At 46.7% G+C, this 19658-nt stretch overlaps 1 protein-coding gene across 1 annotated transcript in view; it reads left to right on the top strand.

Moving 5' to 3' along the window:
• Nucleotides 1-2166: 2166 nt before the first annotated feature.
• PCGF5 (polycomb group ring finger 5) overlaps nucleotides 2167-19658 on the top strand; it is a 112318-nt gene continuing 94826 nt past the window's right edge. The window contains exon 1 of the mRNA XM_084764023.1: nucleotides 2167-2418. The gene's annotated coding sequence lies outside the window, so the exon portion shown is untranslated. The remainder of the gene's footprint in view (nucleotides 2419-19658) is intronic.

The following is a 19658-nucleotide window of genomic DNA, read 5'->3' as shown; positions in this document are numbered from 1 at the left end:
GCCACCAAAGTATATCCAGTGGCGCTCAACCAACGAGTGTATGGTAAAGATTAAGTAAGATAACACACACGACTGTCTAGCACTGTGTGTGGAAGGGCCCCAGCATAGTGGTGGCTAATCTGAACGCCTTAATGGGAAGGAGGGCACCTCTTTTCATACCAAAGCCTGCGGCTGACACAGGGAAGCGATGGAAAGAACTCAGAAAGGGAGAGCCAGGAGGAGATGATAGGAAGGAAACACAAAAAGAAAGGGGAGAAAGAGAAAAGGAAAGCCAAAGGAAGTCCTGCTGGAAAAGAGAAGGCTGGAAGGAGAATGCAAGCAAATATACATGGGGGAGGACAAGGTGCCAGGCCTGGGGGGAGGGGGCAGGATGTTTGTCCACACTGAAGAAACTGACCTGGAGGATGAGTCCCGGAAGCAATACGGTGCTGTACCCAAGCCTGGGGACATCTGTCATCCATCACTATGCTTGCTGCTTCATTCTCCTTTCCCTAACACCTGTCATGTCTTGGCCCCTCCTCCACATGTGCACTGGCTTCTGCTTTCTCCAAGTACCTGACTGGGGCGGCTGCAAAGGAATAGTGGCAGGAAGGACCCTTTGCTTTGAGGACATCTCCAGGAGAAGTTCCACTCTGTATTTCGGCTCTCCTGCTCTGGATGTCTCCTCCCCCACCCCCCACCCCCTGCTGGAGCCCTGGGGGGTGGGGGGGGGTGCTGCTAATCTCTGGGTGGCCTTACCCTCTCCCCTGGTTGCAACTGCAGCTCTTCCCGTGTGTTTGTAACTTATTTGAAATGTCTGAGAAAGAAATGGTTCATCTGATGCTCCTCCAGAGTTCAGATGTCTTCTCAGTGGAACGATACACAGCATATCTAGAGCCTGTGTCTGTTGCTTCATGGTTTACTTTATTCGCTTTGGCCACCACCACGGGCCTTGGCTTAAGGAACATTTCTGCAGAACCCAGTCACATTCCACCCAGAGCCGGGTCGCCCACTGTGAGTACGGAGGCCCATGGTTCCACGTGGGGAGTGAATACAGAAACAGGGTATGTGGAGGATATACGTGGGTCTTGAACAGTTTGATGGGGTTTGTGCTCTCCGTTCTTCAGAGATTCAAAGTTCTCTGGGCCCCACAGAACGGCAGATAAGGCCAGACACAACATAGGATTGTTTTCAGTTTCATTTCTCCCAGTCTGCCAGTCTGCAGGAGCCCTGTTGAAACCTGGTCACTTTCCTCAAGAAATCTAACGCATGGGAGGGGGAGTGTGCGTGTGCACAGGGTAGGTACACACGACTGATCCCCAAACTGGGTTGACGTTAGCCACCAGGGAATCCAGTAGGCTACACACAAATGGTAGGGGGAAGGAGGGGGCTGAGTCTGGGAGCACTTGGACAGGAAGATGAAAGCCTGGTATTCTCTGGCAGAGAACTGAGCAGGATCCAGGTAATGCAAATCTATCAAAACATTCAAGACATGGTATTCAGCCTCGGGTTATGAGGTGACAGTTGAGCAAAGGAGAAGAGACTGAAGATGTGGAGGTCCAGCTGTGAAGGAAACTGGGACTATGCAAAGTCCTCAGAGGATGCTCAGCATCAGGGCGAGGAGGTCACTTCTGGGAGGACAACTCTTGAATGTCACGTGGAAGATACGAGATTAAAAGGAGGGAAGTGGGAGGCAGAAAAGAACTGTGAGCGCCCACGGTCAGCTACAAAAAGCATTGACTTGACCAAAGACATACTGATATTTGAGCTGCTTTTCAAGGGCAAGCTTCCTGGTGGGGGTAGAGGGTGGAGGGGATGAAGTGAGGTATCTTATCAGCCGCTGGAGCATAAGCAGACTCCAAGCCAGAGAAGTTTCAAGTTTCTCCTTGCCAAGGTCGTACCACTACAGGTGGGCTACTCCGAGTTCCTGGAGCCTGCTTCGCTCCACGCCTACCCTACTCGCCGCCGGGACCGTCCTCTTTCAGGCCCGGACACCGCGGTGGGCTGTGCCCGGCAGGCGCTCCCGGAGCTACGCAGCGGCGGCGGCGGCTGCTCCAGAAGGCCTGGCGGGCGGCGGCGAGAGGCTGTGCCCCAGTTTGTGTCCAATCAGGGAGTGCGGGCTGTGCCCCGAGCCGGGCAGCAATGCGTAAACAAACCCTCTGGCAACTCCTCCGCCCCCTTGGCGCGCTCGCCCGGCGCCCATCACCGTCGCCTCCGCCGCCACCGTCACCGTCACCGCGGGCTCCGCTGTCGTCTCCTTTCCCTCCGCCCTCCCGCCGCGGGGCCACCCGGACCCCCCGCCCGCGCGGCTCACGCCCCGCCACCCGGTCCCGCTCCGCCCCCGCCCGCGCAGGCTGCTCACCTACCGCCCCACGCGCGCGCGCTCGCGCACCACGCGCCCCGTGCGGCCCGCCCGGAACGTGGCCTCCCGAGAGCTAGGTAAGAGCGATGCTCGGGGACCCCGGCAGCTTCCCAGCTTTAGGAAGTTTTCAGCGCGGCGGTTCTTCCGCTGGGCCCGGGGGCGAGGTACCCGCGGGCGCTGTGCAAGCTCGGCAGGCAGCAGGGGTCGCGCGCAGCCGGGGGTCCCAAGTTGCCCACACCCGCGCACGAGTGCAGGCTGCGCGGCTGGGCCGAGTAGGCGACGGGAGGGTCCCCGGGAACTTTCTCCTCCTCCGGGGAGCGCCTGCCAGCGCGGCCCGCGGCCCTGGCCCCGCGGTGGCGGCTCTCGGGCTGGAGGGAGACAGGGTACGGTGTTTGAAGAAGCTGACGCAGTTGGTGACGCTCGCAGCTTCCTGAAGGGGACCGACCACGACCGAGCGCCTTCGCGAGGGGACGCCCGGGGCGGGCGCTCGGGCCTTTCCCCCTCTCCTGGGAGCTGCGTGGGGACCCCCTCGGGCTCGAGGCATGAGCACCTCTATCGGGCGGCCCCAGCAGCGCGCGCCCCGCTTCCGTTTGGATCGGCTCAGGCTATTATATAAGATGCCACCGAGAGCAGAGGGGCGAGCGGGAGCGCGGCGGCGAGGGCGGCGGGGACCCACCTGTGCGCCACTGCACGCCTCGGGGGGTCGGGTCGGGGCCATCGCTGTCTACCGCGCCCTAGCCCGCCCCGGGACGCTAGTTCCTGGCCATCTCGCTGGGTTCTCAGCGTTTCTCGCTGCAGGCGTCTGTACTTTGAAACATTTGTTTAATATTAAGGAAGCTGCGTGTGCGGCCGTCATAGTACGCCGGGAACGTGTGGCCGCGAGCTCCGGAGCGGTGAATGAATCATCGCCCGGGTGGACCGCGCTCCGATGATTCACGCGGGCTCCACACGCGCGCGCGTACTCGCTGTGGGCCTCCGACCCTGGAGAGCGGCCCTTCTGCGAGTGATGACGCCTGGAAAGGCGGCGGCGGGTTTTTTGTTCTGTTTTTTAAACCTGCCACAGTAACTTTCAGGGTGTAGGGCTCCCACACCTTCCCCAGCCTTGTTTCGCGTTTTCTGGAAGGGTAACAAGATTCCACCTGGCTGCGTTAATGAGGCAGAGGAGGCGCTGATTCGCTGCGGGGCCGGGTCCAGTCTCATTCAGAATTTGAATGGTGTCAAGTGAGGGAGGCTGCAGCTTGGAAGGAATTCTGGTAATTGTATCTACTTCAGTAGTTTCCAAGCAATTAGCGGAATTTTTAAAAAGTAAGTTGATCTTAAACAATTGATCTCTTAGGTAGATGATATTAAAGATTAGCTTGGTGGTTGGTTTTTTTTTTTAAGTTTTAAAGGCCATCTAGTTTTTCATTCATGAATACTGTGTTTCCTACTGTCATTCTTGACTGCTGACGACTCACCCCCACCCCCACCCCACATTTGAAGGACTCCAGAGCAACGTTTTTTCGTCATTTGAGGTTCATCTCCAGTGCCAAGGCCCCACAAATACTCTTGATTACCGTACTTTTTAGTTCTTGGTCCTCCTTCCAAACTTCTCCAACGTCTTTCTAATCGCTAATAATATTTTGTTCAGGCATTCTGTAGGTCCACTCTCCCACTACGAAAACATTAAGTTTCACAGAGGAGAGAGCCTAGGACTTTCCGTGTTTATTCATTTATATACTAGAATCAACAAAAGCCTCGTATATATTTCGGGGCACCCTATGCTTGTTGGTGTACTGAATGAATGAATTGTTTTCTTGATCCCTGTCAGAACCCCCTTTGACAATTGCAATTCATTGCCTTTGGTGAGCAAGTTACCAGTAGGGTACAGTTCTGATTTCCTCTCTACTGTTGTAATTTTCTCACCGTGGATTGGTTTTATCCTCTGTGCTGTTACAGGTACAAGATGGCAAATCTTTAAGCATCCTGTCTTAAGATGCTTAGCATGAACAAGGATGCAGAGCTTTGGAGTTATGTCATGTTACTCAATGAGTAAGTCATTAGGTACTAGTTTAAAAGAAAGTGTAAAGAAGAAAAAACTGAAGTGAAATTGGCAAAGTTAAGTTCTCATTTGACATTTGAAGCACTGGCATTTCTCCGTTCCTCTCTCCTCCTGCCTGTAAACCAAACTCGTACGCAGTGGTGGTGAAGATGGTCCATAGTAATAGTGAGTAGCATTAATTTAAACAAACCCAAAGCTTCCTTTATCCGTCAGAAGCCCTGATTCTACTTTGCTAATGTTGGTAATGCCACAGAATAGTAGCTAACAGTTACTGCTTAAAATTATCCTTTAAATATCTGGATAGAATACCAAGAGGGTTAAGGCTATAAGTCAGCAATAATACGGAAGGGTGGTTCGTATTAGTATTTAATTACCCTCAGAAGACTACCCTGATAAAGTATACTATTGTAAGGAATAAACTTGGGGGCGTATTACTCAGCCTCAATCTTGTGGCAGTACTGTCAGCATTCAGGTTTTCCACAGTCTCGCTGCCGAATAAGAGTGGCCACCCTGCCGTCCCCCTCCTGTCACAGTAGTGGTCACTTCTGAAAGTGTGGCTTCGACTGAGCTCAGAGAACACAGTATTTTGGAGTTCGAGAGATCCTGAAGTTACTGGCCACCCTCATCCTGGTCCCCAGGTCCTTCTCTGGAGAGACTATATCAGTGACGTGATTTGCTCAAGTTTCAGAGGTGGGATTAGAACCAGGGGTCTGGAGTTTATGTTGTCAGAAGCCCCTCGGCTAGTCTAAGTACCAACAGGTGGGGAGAGAGACAAATCATGCCATAGGTAGATGTGTGCCCTCTCGTGTCTCACCTCTGTGAGAGTCAACAAACACTTGCTGAATGTGGCCGGACAAATGACTTTTCAGTTGAGAATATATTTAAGACGTAAAAAGGGGGAATGAAGTTCTCTGGTAAATAAGGTCAAGCTTCTCAGATTTATGGTGATAAAGGTACCATATAATGTTAACGTCGTCTCTAAGTTTTAATGAAAGTGGCCTAAAACTTTTCCTGTGTGCTTCCACTTAGTTGGTGTCGTGAGTGCCTGGAGAGACATCAGGAGACAGAAGTTAAAATAGGCCATGTAGTAGGTCTTATGTCTATAGCAATAGTCAGTAGAAAAGCCTGGGCTGTAACAGGCAGTGCTCTCTACAAGGAGCCAGCTACTCTGGGAGAACTTTTCTCACGTCTAACTGTGTGTGTAGTAGTGAGGCAGGGTGGGGCGGGGATGGGTAGTGGCGGAGGGAAGGCCCTGATGCCGTTTCCACTGAAGGATCGAGTGAGTCTGGCCTAACGTAGAAGGACCTGGTGTCTACAAGGCTCTTAATAAGTAATAACTGAAATCCGGGTGTGGTGGTGCACACGCTTGTAATCCCAGTATTTGGGACGTTGAGGCAAGAGGATCAGGAGTTCAAGGTCATCCTTGGCTACGTAGTTCAAAGGCAGCTTTTATTAGATGAATCCTGGTCTCGAAAGTAAGTAAATAAGTAAGCAAACAAGAAATAAAATAAATGGTAACTGCTGCAGACTGCACATGTATGCAGCCATGGGGCTGGCACAGCAATTGTCAAAGGGGGTTCTGACAGGGATCAAGAAAACAATTCATTCATTCAGTACACCAACAAGCATAGGGTGCCCCGAAATATATACGAGGCTTTTGTTGATCCTAGTATATAAATGAATAAACACGAAAAGTCCTAGGCTCTCTCTTCTGTGAAACCCCTGTGGTCTGGCCTCTGAGACCCCTGAGGTCTGGCCCAACTCTTTGGTTTTAGGAACCAGTTGCGTTTGTGCCATTTGGCATATTTAATATGATTCCTATATCCCAGTCTAACATCATAAACTACAAACAGGTGCTCAGTTTCTAGTAGGCCCCCTAAGAATTCGTTTTAGTTAACATTGGCAAATCAACTTCGTTTTTATTCTATGCACTGTGTAGATTAACTTGAACAATCTCTTAGTTTACTATATGGAAGACAGTATGAGACGTGTGTGGATCAGTCAGGCTGTGAGAGACCTTACAGATCACACAGAGAGGGTGTGGCAGATAACCAAAGGCTGCAACCGTTAGAGCATCAAAAAAGAAAGTACACGGAGACTTTAGAAAAGAAAAACAAGTATATTATTAGCCAGAAAACTTGGGAAATATTTGGGAGATTTTTTTTTTTTTTTTTGCATAAGACCTTTAAGATTCTGTAGGAGTAGAACTGACAGAGATTTGGGGACCAACTCATGTTGAGACTTGAAGGAAAGAATGCATGACCACATCCAGAAATGGAAGCAGTGTGGCTGAGTTGAAGGATGAGGAGCTACAAGAGAGTTGAATGGGAAAGGGGGATGCATGGAATGTAGGGCCACATTATCAGCCGTCTTCCGGAGCCCCATTGGGTTTGTAGTGGAGAACATCAAAGATACGCTAAGTGTGGGATGATGTAATCAAACAGGATTTTAAGGCATAGGGAGAAATGGTAGCTTCAGGTAGGGAGATCTTTTAAAAGTTTCCAGAAGAGCAGCAGGGCAAACCTGAGTCAGGGTGGGGGTGGGTGGGGGGTGGGTGGGAGGGTGGGTGTAGGGGGGGTGTGGGGTGGGTGAGGGGTGGGAGGGTGGGTGAGCTCCCGTAGAAGGGAATGCAACGTCACTAGCTGTGTAATTGGTTGGAGGACATGAGAAGACAGAAGCAGAAGAATGACCTGGGATGGTATGATCACCGGAAAGCCCCTCCAGGTAGTGTGCATTCCACCACTGTGGGCCAGATGAATGGAGGGCATCATTATGGAGAGGACGCTAAAACCGGGAATACATGCTTGAGAATATTAGAGAGACAGTGGGGGAAAATTCCATGAAAACAAAAGCATAGGTATGGGATTATATTAGCAGGAGAGTGTCTGCTTGCAAAGTGCAAGGACCTGAGTTCAATTCCCAACACTGCCCCAAACAAGCAGACACTGTAAGGAAGATGTCTGTATGTCTGTGGGTAGAGTGGCTTCCTGGGGGGAGGGAGTAGGGAGGTAATTAATGCACCGGGCATTGCTCAGGCTGAAGGGACAGGAGCAAGTAAAGGTAACTTTACCTCCAGATTGACTGACACTCGACCCATACTTGTTATGCTGGTTCGATTGTGGGATAATATTTGTGGGAAAATAATGCCCATTCTTTTATAAATTTTAAAGTATATTTGTATCTATTTGTGTGTGTTTGTGAGTGAGGTCAGAGGACAGCCTGCAAAAGAGTCTATTTTACCATATGGGTCTTTGAGTGCTCTGCCTGCATGTACACCTGCAGGCCAGAAGAGGGCATCCGATCTCATTATAGATGGTTGGGAGCAACCATGTGGTTGCTGGGAATTGGACTCAGGACCTCTGGAAGAGCAGCCAGTGCTCTTAACCACTGAGCCATCTCCCCCAGCCTTACCATATGGGTCTTAGGGATCAAATTTACATTTACGTGCCATGGGTACGCTCACTGGCTGAGCTATATCACCAGCACATTTTTATTTATTTGCATGTGAGGGAGGGATGGCCATTTCCATTCTAAAGGAAACTCCCCCTTTTAGTAATAAGGTATATGGCCACCTTGATTATAATGAAATCATTTCTCGATAATCATGACAATAAGGCAAAAAATGCGAATCAAAAGATATATTGGTTTTGAAGGAGGAAATAAAGCTGTTGTTGAAGAGTTATTTGTATAAAAAATGAGAAAGAATGAGACGGGTGTGGTGGCGCACGCCTTTGATCCCAGCCCTCAGGGAGGCAGAGGCTGGTGGAGCGCTATGAGTTCAAGGCCAGCCTGGTCTACAAAGCGAGTCCAGGACAGACAGCCAAGGCTACACGGAGAAACCCTGTCTCAAAACAAAACATCAGCAAAACTAACCAACCAAACAAAAAGAGAAAGAATGAAAGAAATTAACAGGCAGTGCCAGCAGGGTTCGTGCAAGGCTACTGTACAAATGCTGCTTTTCTATATACCACAGGTGAGAGTTGCAGCTAAGAATACTGTCCCTCACATGCTCTCCCATGTTCATAACGGCCTTATTCATAATAGCCAGAACATGGAAACAGCCTAAGTGTCCCTCAGTAGAAGAATGGATACAGACATTGTGGTATATTTACACTATGGAATACTACTCAGCTATTTAAAAAAAAGGAATTTCTGAAATTTGTGGACAAATGGATTGAACTAGAAATGATCATAATGAGTGAGTTAACCCAGAAGCAGAAAGAGTCAAATGGTATATACGCACTTACATCTGCACACTAGCCCAAGGGACATGTCTCATGACAGTCTTCACTTACCAGGAAAGTGGGACGGAGGGGAGGATATCCTGTTGGGACTCTAGGTGAGAGAACTATGGGAGAATGGGGAAATAGAAGGATCCAGAGGGTCCTAGAAACCTACAAGAAGAACATTATGATGGGCAGATTTGGGCCCAGGGGTCCTGCTCAAACTATGGCACCAGCCAAGGACAATACGTGCAGTAAACTTTGAACCCCTACCCAGATCTAGCCAATGGACAGGACATTCTCCACAGTTGAGTGGAGAGTGGCGACTGACTTTCACACGAACTCTGGTGCCCTATTTTTGACCACATCCCCTGGATGGGGAGGGAGGCCTGATAGCACTCAGAGGAAGGATAGCAGGCTTGATGCCCTATGAGCATATACAGGGTGAAGAGGTCCCCCTCAGTCACAGTCATCAGGGAAGGGAGTAGGGAGGAAAGCGGGAGGGAGGGAGGCATGGGAGGATACAAGGGATGGGATAACTATCAAGATGTAATATGAATGAATTAATAAAAACATTTTTTTAAAAAAGAATAATGTCCCTAGTCAGGTTTCTGTTGCTGTGATAAACACCATGACCAAAAACTACTTGGGGGAGAAGGGGTTTATTTGATCCTCACACTTAGTGTCACACTCCAGCTCTTAAGGAAGTCTGGGCAGGAATTTGAACAGGAATCTGGAGGCAGGAAGTGAAGCAGAGGCCGTGGAGGAATGGTGACCACTGGCTTGCTCTCCGTGGTTTGCTTAGCTGCCTCTCTTACATGGCCTGGACCACCTGCCCTACAGTTGGTCAGGCTTCTCCCAAATCAATCATCAATCAAGAAAATGCCCCCCGCAGACATGCCATTCTGTTGGAAGCATTTCCTGATCTTGAGGTTTTCCCTGACTGTTGGCAAAATGCTGATCAGCACAAACGCATTGTAGTTCTCCTCAGCACACCAAAAGGGATGACATGTTGAGTTCTAAGTCTAACAAAATCTGTGTAAGATCCCATGTGATGAAGGTATAAAACGGAAAGAGCTCAAGGAAAAACTAAGTGGAAATTCCATGTTCGTGGATAGTGAGGCTACATCGTCAAGACTTCTGAACCTGAGTAATGCACTCAATGCAGTCTCAATCAAAATTCCATTAGTTACTTTACGAACATTGATAACTTAATCTTAGAGTCTATACAGGAAAACAAGCATGATATTAAAGAATGGAGTTGCGCGGATGACATTACTTGGCTTGAAGATTTCTAGAAAGATGTAATAAGCAGTGGTGGCACTGGCAAGAGATTCAAGAAGCAGGTCAGTGGAGCAGAAGCGAGGGTCCCCCGAGTTCCCACCCCGAGGTCCCACAGAGTTAACCAGCTGGCCTCTGACAAGGAGCGAGGGCAACACGGTGAGGAGTTGCCTTTTCAGCAAGGGGTGCTGGGCCAGCTGGGCTGTAGGTGACAACTAAGAAAAGATAACTCACAATGCGCCACAAACATGGATTCAGTTATATAAAGCTGTTAGAAAATGGGAAAGAGGAGACTATGCAGATAACTTGCGGTTTGGTTGTAGTTTTTTTTTTTTAAAAATAGGACAACAAAGGCATAATTCATGGGAAAAGGCTATCTGAAGTTGTGCTTCTTACATTTTTATTTTTAAAAAGTATGCCTTGCAAAAAGACACTGTCAGGAAAATAAAAAGATGAGTCACAGGCCATGAGAGAGTATTTTCAAAAGATGTATCTGTGAAAGAAGTATTTCAGGTTGGGCGTGGTGACACACACCTTTAATCCCAGAACTCTGGAGGCAGAGGCAGGTGGATCTCTGTGAGTTTCAGGTCAGCCTGGTCTACAAAGAGAGGCCAGGACTACATAAGAAATCCTGTCTGGAAAGACAAAAAAAGAAAAAAAGAAAAGTACTTCAAAAATACAAAGAACTCCTACAACTCAATACAAACTCTTATTTTAAAAAAGGGGAGGGGAGGTCTTACAGACACCTCACTAAAGAAACTAGGAAAATAGCAGGACAATCCTATGAACAGATGATTAACATCATAAACATCGGAAAATGCCAGTCAGAATAGCAGCGATATCGATGGGTACCTCTTGGAGTGGCCGGAACGCCTTACACAGGAAGCACCAAATGGTGGACAGGGTGTGGCTCAACAGGGACCCTCCTTCCTCTGCTGGAGGGAATGCTGAGTGGTACAGCCACTTTGGAAAGTATTGTAAAAACCAAGCACCTTTGCCAGGCAGTCCTGCAGTTGCATTCCTCAGACTCCACCCAAGGAACTGGAAACTTGTGTCCATTCAAAACAAATCCCTACACCGTGGTTCTTACGGCATCTTTATTCATAACTCACAAACATGAAAGCAATAAAGATATCCTGTATTCATTCTTCCAGATACTTCAAGAAAGATATCTAGACCACGGAATGTTATTTGGTGATAATAAGACGCCACCAAGCTGTGCAAAGACATGGACGGGACAAGGGAGATAGTTGAGTCATTAAAGAGCCTTGCAAGCTGGGACCTGAATCCAAACCTCAGAAACTCACGTTTTACAAAAAGAATAAGAAAAAGAAACAAGGGGCTGGAGAGATGGCTCAGCGGTTAAGAGCACCATCCGGTCTTCCAAAGGTCCTGAGTTCAATTCCCAGCAATTCCCACAACCATCTGTAATGAGATCTGGGGCCCTCTTCTGGTGTACATGCAGGCAAAACATTGTATATGACAAATAAATAAATCTTTAAAAAAAAAAAAAAAGAAAAAGAAAAACAAACAAAACCCCAGGTGGGCCGAACATGCTTGTGATCTCAGCTCTGAAGTGGCCAGTGGGTTGCTGGGCCTGTGAGCTCACCAGACTGCTCTGTTTGGTGAGCTCCAGGCCCGAGACCCTGTTTGTAAAAAAAAAAAAAAAAAAAAAAAAAAAAAGCAAAACAAAACCAAGCTGGACAGTGCCTGAGGAGTTAAGTCTGAAGGTGCCCTCAAGCCCCTGCCCACCGTGGGTAGGGCTTCAGCACACAGATATTACTAGGTGGAGGAAGCCAAGCTACATGGCTTCAGCTGAATGCCTTTTCTGCCAAAGGAACCTCTGTGAGTAATGTGCAGGAAGGGATGGATAGTGAACACGGAGGGTTTGAGGGCCCCGGGAGTACGTTATTGTCATGCTACAATGATAGGTACATGCCATTATATTTGTCTAAACCTGTAGACTACACAGTTTAAACAGAGAAAAGCGAAGGTGAAATTCTGAAATCTAGAGGAGTTTGTAGACGGGCAGGGGCTTCATTTGAAACAGATTGGCCATCTTTTGTCAATTAGTCAAAGAACTGAGAGTGAGGTGTGAAGCCGAGGTAGAGTGGAAAACGTTTAGAAAGCTGTTGGCCTACATCCACCCAAGACCCAAAGGCAGCGGGAGCTAGAGAAGTCTCTCGTGTGGTTGTGGAGGCCACATCACTCCTGTGTGTATGTGACTTCCTCCAGCAGTGCTCCCGACGCTGGAAGTAGACATGGCTTGTGTATCTCTGAAACTGCCAATCCCGTATGGGCATTCAGTCAAGTACAAAGAGAAGGGAAAGTGGAGTGACGATGGTTGGGAGAGGGAACAGGAGCAGAATTGTTTGTTTTGGGGGTTTCGTTTGTTTGTTTTTCAAGACAGAGTTTCTCTGTGTAGCCTTGCCTGTCCTGGACTAACTTTGTAGACCAGGCTGGCCTCAAACTCACAGCAATCCGCCTGCCTCTGCCTCCCGAGTGCTGGGATTAAAGGCGTGCGCCACCACGCCCAGTTTGGGAACAGGAGCGGTTGTAATGGCTGGTTCAGCAAGTATGAACATACAGGAGAAAAGGAAAACGTGGAGGGGTAAAGCGTGAAAGGCGTGAGGAACTTTCAGGGTTTTATAATTATGGTGTGATCGGTTGTGAGTTATGACCCCCCCCCAAAAAAAGAAAAAAACCCAGAAAAAAAAACTCAAAGTGAAGCCAAGCTAGGGATTGAGAAGGGATCCAGACTGTTGGAAGTCGAAAGCAGGTAGTTTTTAGGAACTGTGGGGCCACAGAATCAAAATGATTACGTATCAACGTAAACATCTGTTTCGGCAACTGTGGAACATACGCACAGAAGTCTCTCTTAGCATTTAGTCCACAGGATTGGAAAGAAAAGGTAAAGAAGAGATAAGGGAGTTACTCTGCCCCATTTAAACGGTGAGGGAGTGCTAAAGGTCTTTTAAAGGAATGCGAGAGCTGCCCAGGATCCCAGGCATTTAGGGCCAAGCTGTAACTGATTAGAAACAAACAAACAAAAAATAACAGTTAGAATTGCTGGTTAAGTAATTAAAGTATCCACTGACGGAACCTTAGAAATCGTCCTCAGCGTCACTGACGGAACCTTAGAAATCGTCCTCAGCATGCTGTAAGTCGGGTGAGCAGGGGAGGGCACCAGCAGCTGCTCAGCATGTAAGAACTGGTAGAGAAACAAAACACAAGCCTCGACTAGTGCAGCCTGGGTTGGGAGAGAGAGCCTGGTGCAGAGCTCAGAGTGACTTTGTGCACACCCCACTTTGCCTGCTCTCAATTTTAGATGCAAAGCTGGAGGCTTCATAGCAAAACTGCTTACCTGAGTGTCTTTACTGCCCAGGTCAAAAGAAAAATGCACTAATTACTGTGTTTAATGTCTTTAATAGTCCCCCCCCTCTCCCCGAACTGGAACCCATGAACTAGACCCATGGCAGACCCCCATATTGGGGGTACCCCTTATTTTGAAAGACAATTCTTTTGTTTTGTTTTATAAGGTTATTGACTGTTCGTGCTGGACTTGCATCTGAGATGACCTCTGATACAGTATTATTATGTCAACTACATGTGAGGGAAATGGTGAGGACAGGTAGATCCTGGGTTATCACTTCCACAGCCACACTTGGTAGATCTCTCCTCTCTGGTGTCAAGACCAGCATTCAGACCCTGTGTTTGAACTCAGAACTTTGGAAATGCAGAAGGCTCTTTATTAAATGTTTAAGGAACCTCTTGCTTGCTTGGGTGTGCACGTGTGCTCACGGCACTACCCCATCGCAACTAGCATCCTCACTCTCCTGACTCTTCTACTTGTAATCTTGGCTGCTGCCCCCAGCTCCCCAGCCCCCCCCAGCTCCCCAGTTCCCAGCCCCCCAGCTCCCAGCCCCCAGCCTCCCACGCTCCCCAGCCCCCCAAACTCCCAGCTCCCCAGCCCCCTAGTCCCCCACTTCCCCGCATGGGGCTCAAACCTAGGACCTTGAATATGAGGCAAGACTAACACCAAGCTAAAGATCAGAGCTGAGTCTTTTCAATCCTACTAACGAGTTATTAAGCTCTCCACTTTCCTCACACATTGCATGGGAAAAAAAAATAACATTTGCTGTATCCTCTATGGATTTGAAGTCAAAACTCTTTTGTAAATCAATAGTGTTATGCAAATGTCAAGGTATCAGTGTTACCGTGTTACTGCAGTGTTAACTGAGTCTAAGATCATCCTTCACAAGTAGATATTTTGGACAAAATGACACAGACGACTGTTGAAATTTGGCAGGACACTGGTTTCGACTTTGATGTTCGTCGTGGCAGCTTTCCACCTCTTCCTTGCCAGGCTGGCTACGAGAGCCTGAAGCAGTCTATTTCCTGACAAGTGAAATTTCTGCCTTATGTATTCTTCTTTTGATTTTTCAGGACTCCTTTTTTTTTTAATTGTAAGATGTAATACATGTACAGAAAACGTTTGAAGTGTAAATGTACACATTAACAAACTGTGAAAATCGAGCATCCGTATAAATTACCACCCAGCTCAAGAACTAGACCCGTTTAATTTCTCCCACATGGGGGACCCTCTGTCCTGCCGGAGGCTGGCTTTGTTTGCCTGTTTTTAGGAGAGCCTTAAAGAAGAGCAGAGAGCAGGTACAAGGTTTTGACAGGTCAGGATATGCTGCTGCCTGTGAGTAGAATCAGACCAGAGCTGTGATATTAGTGTCTCAGTCTCGGCTTATTCTTGGCTTATTGTCTATATGGCTGTGAGGTTAAGTGTTTAGGGCAAGTGCTTGGGTTTTATCTTTAAATATTGAAATCTGGAGGCTAAGTGTCTCCAGTTTGCCTTGGCTGGCTGAGCATGAGGACACTCTAACGCCCGGGATGTGAGGCCAGCCCTCCTGCTTAGCCATGTTTGTAAAGTTCTCATCCTCCGTCTTTTCATACCTTTAGAAGCAGACAAGCCAAGATTTCAGAACTGACAGCTTCTTGGAAAATCTATAACACTGTCAAGGCAAGTACCTTTCAGCTCAGGTCATCCAAAGGTGGTTAAGAAGTGGTGAGAAGAGGTCAGTGAAAAAGCTTTCATGCACAAAAGCCATATATTACCTTTAATTATAATCTAGGGCCCCAAATGCTTTGTCAGGGCAAACTTTTTAAATTTTTAAAGTAATTATCATTTTTTTTCCAAGACACAGTCTTTCTGTGTAGCCCTGGCTGTACTGGAAACTCACTCTGTAGACCAGGCTAGCTTCTAAATAAAAGATTTGCCTGCCTGCATGCCCCACCATGCCCCCAGCTAGGGCATTTAAAAAAAGAAACTTTTAGGCCCTTTTGTATATATTATGGCTTCTAGTTTTGTGTTTCTATACAATTCCTGTTCGTACAAACATGTGTGTCTCTGTGTCTATAAGTGTTTCTTGTGCTTTTTCTTTGGCTTTTTCTTCAGTTTGACTTGTCCTATTCCAGTTTGCTTGGTTTTACTTTATTTTATTTTATGTTTTTATTGTTATTGAGATGCCTTTTAGTTTTCTAAGGACAGACAGAAAGGTGGATTCGGACTGAAGGGGACATGGAAAGGGGAATTGTAATCAGAATATAGTGTGTGAAAAAGTTCAGCATTTCAATGCAAGAAAAATAGAGGGAAAATAGTCTAGTGCCACAAATCATATTTTAAAAGTAGATTAAGACTCAAGATCTTTTTACTATCTAGAAAATAATTCTTTATTTAACTTACTTGCTTCAGGTAACTAACTTACCTGTTGAAGCCATAGCCCCACCAGCCTTCTGTTTGCCTGCTTTGTTCCTGACTTAGGATTTACTTGAATAATTTGTGTGTGTGTGTAATTAAAAAGGACTTTTCCCACACATTAAAAAATAGTAAAATGCCTGGGAAGCTATTAGTTACTCAGATGGCCTACAAGTCAGGAAAAGTAGGAGTAGTAAAAGTCTAAGAAAAACCCATCTTTGGTGGCAGTTTCTATGCCCATGAAATTTGGTTAATAAAGCTTCATGTGAGACTTTGGTAGACTGATCTGATGGTTTACTGTCATGCCGAGATGTTCCGTTAATTTTGCATCCCTGTGATAAAATGCCTGAGATAAAGAAAGAAAGGTTGGCTTTGGCTCATCCTTTCAGAGGCTTCAATATTTTTAGTCAGTCCTGCTGCCTCTGGGCCTGATTCAAGGCAGGGAGTCATGGCAGGGAAAGCCACCTGGTCTGGAGCCCTTCACTTTGTGGACAGGAAGCACAGAGAGAAAGTCGGAATCATGGCTAGTGTTCAATATGTCCTTTAAGATCACCCCAGCCACCCAGCTTGTTTTCACGATACCCCGTCCCAATTTTCCACAGCTTCTCAGTGGTCTCACTGTACTGGCTGGCAGCCACACCCTTGATGCATCCAAACCATTTAACAAGCATCATATAACAATGGTGAACACAAAAGGGAGATAGCTGAAAAGAATTAGGAGATAAGAAACAAACAGTTCAGTGGCTGCTGACTTGGTAGAGAGGAGAAAATTGGTACCTGAGGACCCTAGGACCGCTAGAGCTAAACAATAGAGAAGTTCTGACTCAAAATATATAAATAAATAAACAAACAAATAAAACCAAAAAGAACTTGGATTACTTTCTTAAAGTCAGATGGGACTTATTTTCAATCTTAAAATCAATACAAAGTATCAAATAAGAGAAGGAATTAAGACGTTTTAATTAATACATATAATAGATGGCATTTTTTCTTAAAATGTGGGAATAAATCAAGGAACAATATACAGAATTCCAGAAGCAAGAAACTAAACAGAAGGAAAAAGACCAAAGGAAACTCAAGAATGGCAATTTAAAAAGCCGTCTAGCAGCGCTCGAGGGAAGCAGTCCAGGTCAGAGAGGCAGTAGGATTGCCTTTAGGAAAGAGACTTAATGAATTTCCAAGTAAAGGAAAGCTGTTGGGCAGCCATACACTTTTGACCTAGCGTAATACGCCCTTCAGAGAGGCTTTCCCAGGGCTTATCAATTAAGAAAAACTGTTGAACGGGGTTGCTGGAAGGCAATTATAAACAGCCCTACAAGAAAGTGAAAATGGCTGAACACATGGTATTTACAAAAAAAATCCCAACGGTGCACATCACTCCTGAGCTAGTTCAAAGTCAGACTGTGCTGTAGCTGGGTGAAGCGGTGCACACCTTTAATCCCAGCACTCCTGAGGCAGAGGGAGGAGGAGCTTGGATCTCTGAATTCAAGGCATGCCTGGTCCACATAGGGAGTTCCAGGACTGCCAAGGCTACATAGTGAGACCTTGCCTTAAACTAAAAGGAAAGAAATAAAGTCTATACATCTGTAATATGATTGCAACTCCCCCAAATTGTAACTTAAAGGAGAAATCAATCACCTTTTATTCCACTGCTCAGTTCAGAGTGAGCATTTTAAGGGGGTGGTGTCCCTGCTTTACAAAGTCATGCCCCCTGCCCCACCCCACCCCCCACTATCCGTGAAGGCTTGCCCTTGGCTCTAGAGTTTAAACCTGGTCAGTCAGTGTTAGGTTCTGGATTGTAGGAACAAGGGCGTGTTTGGAAGCACAGTACATCACTTTCACTTATATTCAGATAGCAAGAAATGAATCACGTGGTCGTACCTACAGGCGATATTCAGAATATTTAACAACCAACTGGTAGCCAGGCCACTGACAAGTCAGAACAGGGACCTGCTGTAGACTAAAGGCAAGTTTTGAAGGCTGTCCTTGCTGTAGCAGATGTTAACCCTTTACTTGCTGAATTGTGGAGAATGGTGGATTGGGGGTCAAAACTTCCAATACTATCAGCAGCTACAGTAGTATGGTAATAACAGTCAGTGCAGCCATGTTAAGATACACGGACTAAATACTGCCCTTGGACATACATGACTACAGAAAAGATTGACTATTATAGATGGACAGGAGAAGACAAGCTAGCATATGTTGGGACACCTGAAATATCTTAATAAAGGTCTAGAAGTAGTATATCAGTGAAATTTATAATACTATTTAGGAATATAAAGCGAACTATTAGAAGAAGCAGGTAAAATGTTTGTGTTTAGTTTGCCTTTGGGACAAGCGGGAAGCGAGGCAGGATACTATTTTTCATTTTTCAACTTGGTAGCACACTTTGAATTTCTAGATAATTTCCGTGGGCTAGTGTAGTAAAAATTAAAATCAGTAAGAAGAAGGTAATACAGTGGTCAGAGGGGGGTTGGAGGCTTGCCTGGACCTAAAGTGCTAGAAATGTGTATATTAAAAGATAAGACACATATTTGCTTTCAAGTTAGAAGTCTCTGCCTCGGCTGATCCCAGCATGGCTCATTCTGTCTTAAGAACCTTTTGGGTGAGCTTTCCAAGTTTCAAATGGTTTCCCCAGCCCCAAACTCAGATGTGTTTGGCTTTGGGCAGACCCCTAAGGAACCAGTAATTTTAAAAAGCTTCCAACTTCTCACTGGTGGTAAGGGCTAACTCCTCTACCCAAGCGGTATTTAAACATCATTGCTTTCCAGCACATCTGTACCCCTCTCGTCCTCTTCTCAGCTTGAACATGCTGTCAGAGAACCAGTGGTCATTTTTGCAAAGGCTGCCTAACTTGATGGCTTTATTTTAGATTCTCCGTGGAGAAATTTTAGGGCTCAAATTCAAGTAAATCTGAACTCGCTGTAATTTCCTCTTGTCTTCACCTTTAGTGCAGCCTCTTGGAGGTTCCTCGGCTGCACCCTCAGGTTGCCCTCCAGCCAGCTTTAGTCTCCCTGAGTGTGTCTGATTCTCCCTGCTATGATCTACCAGGAACTCACCGAGAAACAGCAATTCCAGCAGTAGTTGGTGCCACCAGTAGTCTCCAGAGCCGAAGGAATTCTAAGAAAGATTATAGATATGCAAGAAAGGCTCATAACAGCCATGATCTCCTAAGGTTAGAGGGCTTGCCGGATTAGACTTTTGACTAAAGAAATTGTGAAAAAGAAGAAACGTTTGTTGTATAGATGGGAATAAACATTCTCTACATCAGAGAAAACGTCTACTGGCAAATTACAAACAAAAGTGTTCTCCGTGCTCTCAAGGCTTCAACTCACTGAGGGCAAGAATCACCTCATGTCAGGTGGGTGCAGGGTCACCCAGGACTGGGTCTGGCTTCTAGCACTCGGTAGATGCTCGGGGAAAGCCCAGGCTGGTTGCTAGGAGATTGCTTTATATTTATACATCTTTAATATGAGTAGGCTAGTGTAATCATTAAGGTGGTGGGTCTCAACCTTCCTAACGCTGCGACCTTTTAATACATACAGTTCCTCATGTTGTCGTGACCCCCAACCATAAAATTATTTTCACTGCTACTTCATAACTGTAATTTTGCTACTGTTATAAATCGTAATGTAAATATCTGTGGTTTCCCGTGGTCTTAGGTGACCCTTGTCAAAGGGATCGTGACCCACTGGTTGAGAACCACTTCTTTAAGGGGCACACCTAACCCTCTCATACATGGTTCCGAGTTTGCCCACTTGATACAAGAGACAGCTGGCATGACATAGCATCCTCAGGGTGGGGGTGAGGGCACTGAGAGTATGCCCCAGGGGCTGCCTTTTTTGGAGGCAGACTACGTTAGAAGGAAGGTCTGGTTAGTGTCGTGAGTCTCGGCCTTGGTTTCACTTCAGAATCTTCTGAGGGCTTTAAAAAACCCTGGTGCCTGGACCTATGCATGGTGCCTGTGTTTGAATTGGGAGGGGCCAGGCCTGAGGTGTGTACTGA

The sequence above is a fragment of the Acomys minous genome, assembly GCF_964271855.1.
Source record: "Acomys minous genome assembly, chromosome: 2".
NCBI lineage: Eukaryota > Metazoa > Chordata > Mammalia > Rodentia > Muridae > Acomys > Acomys minous.
This window is presented reverse-complemented; position numbering and strand designations above follow the sequence as displayed.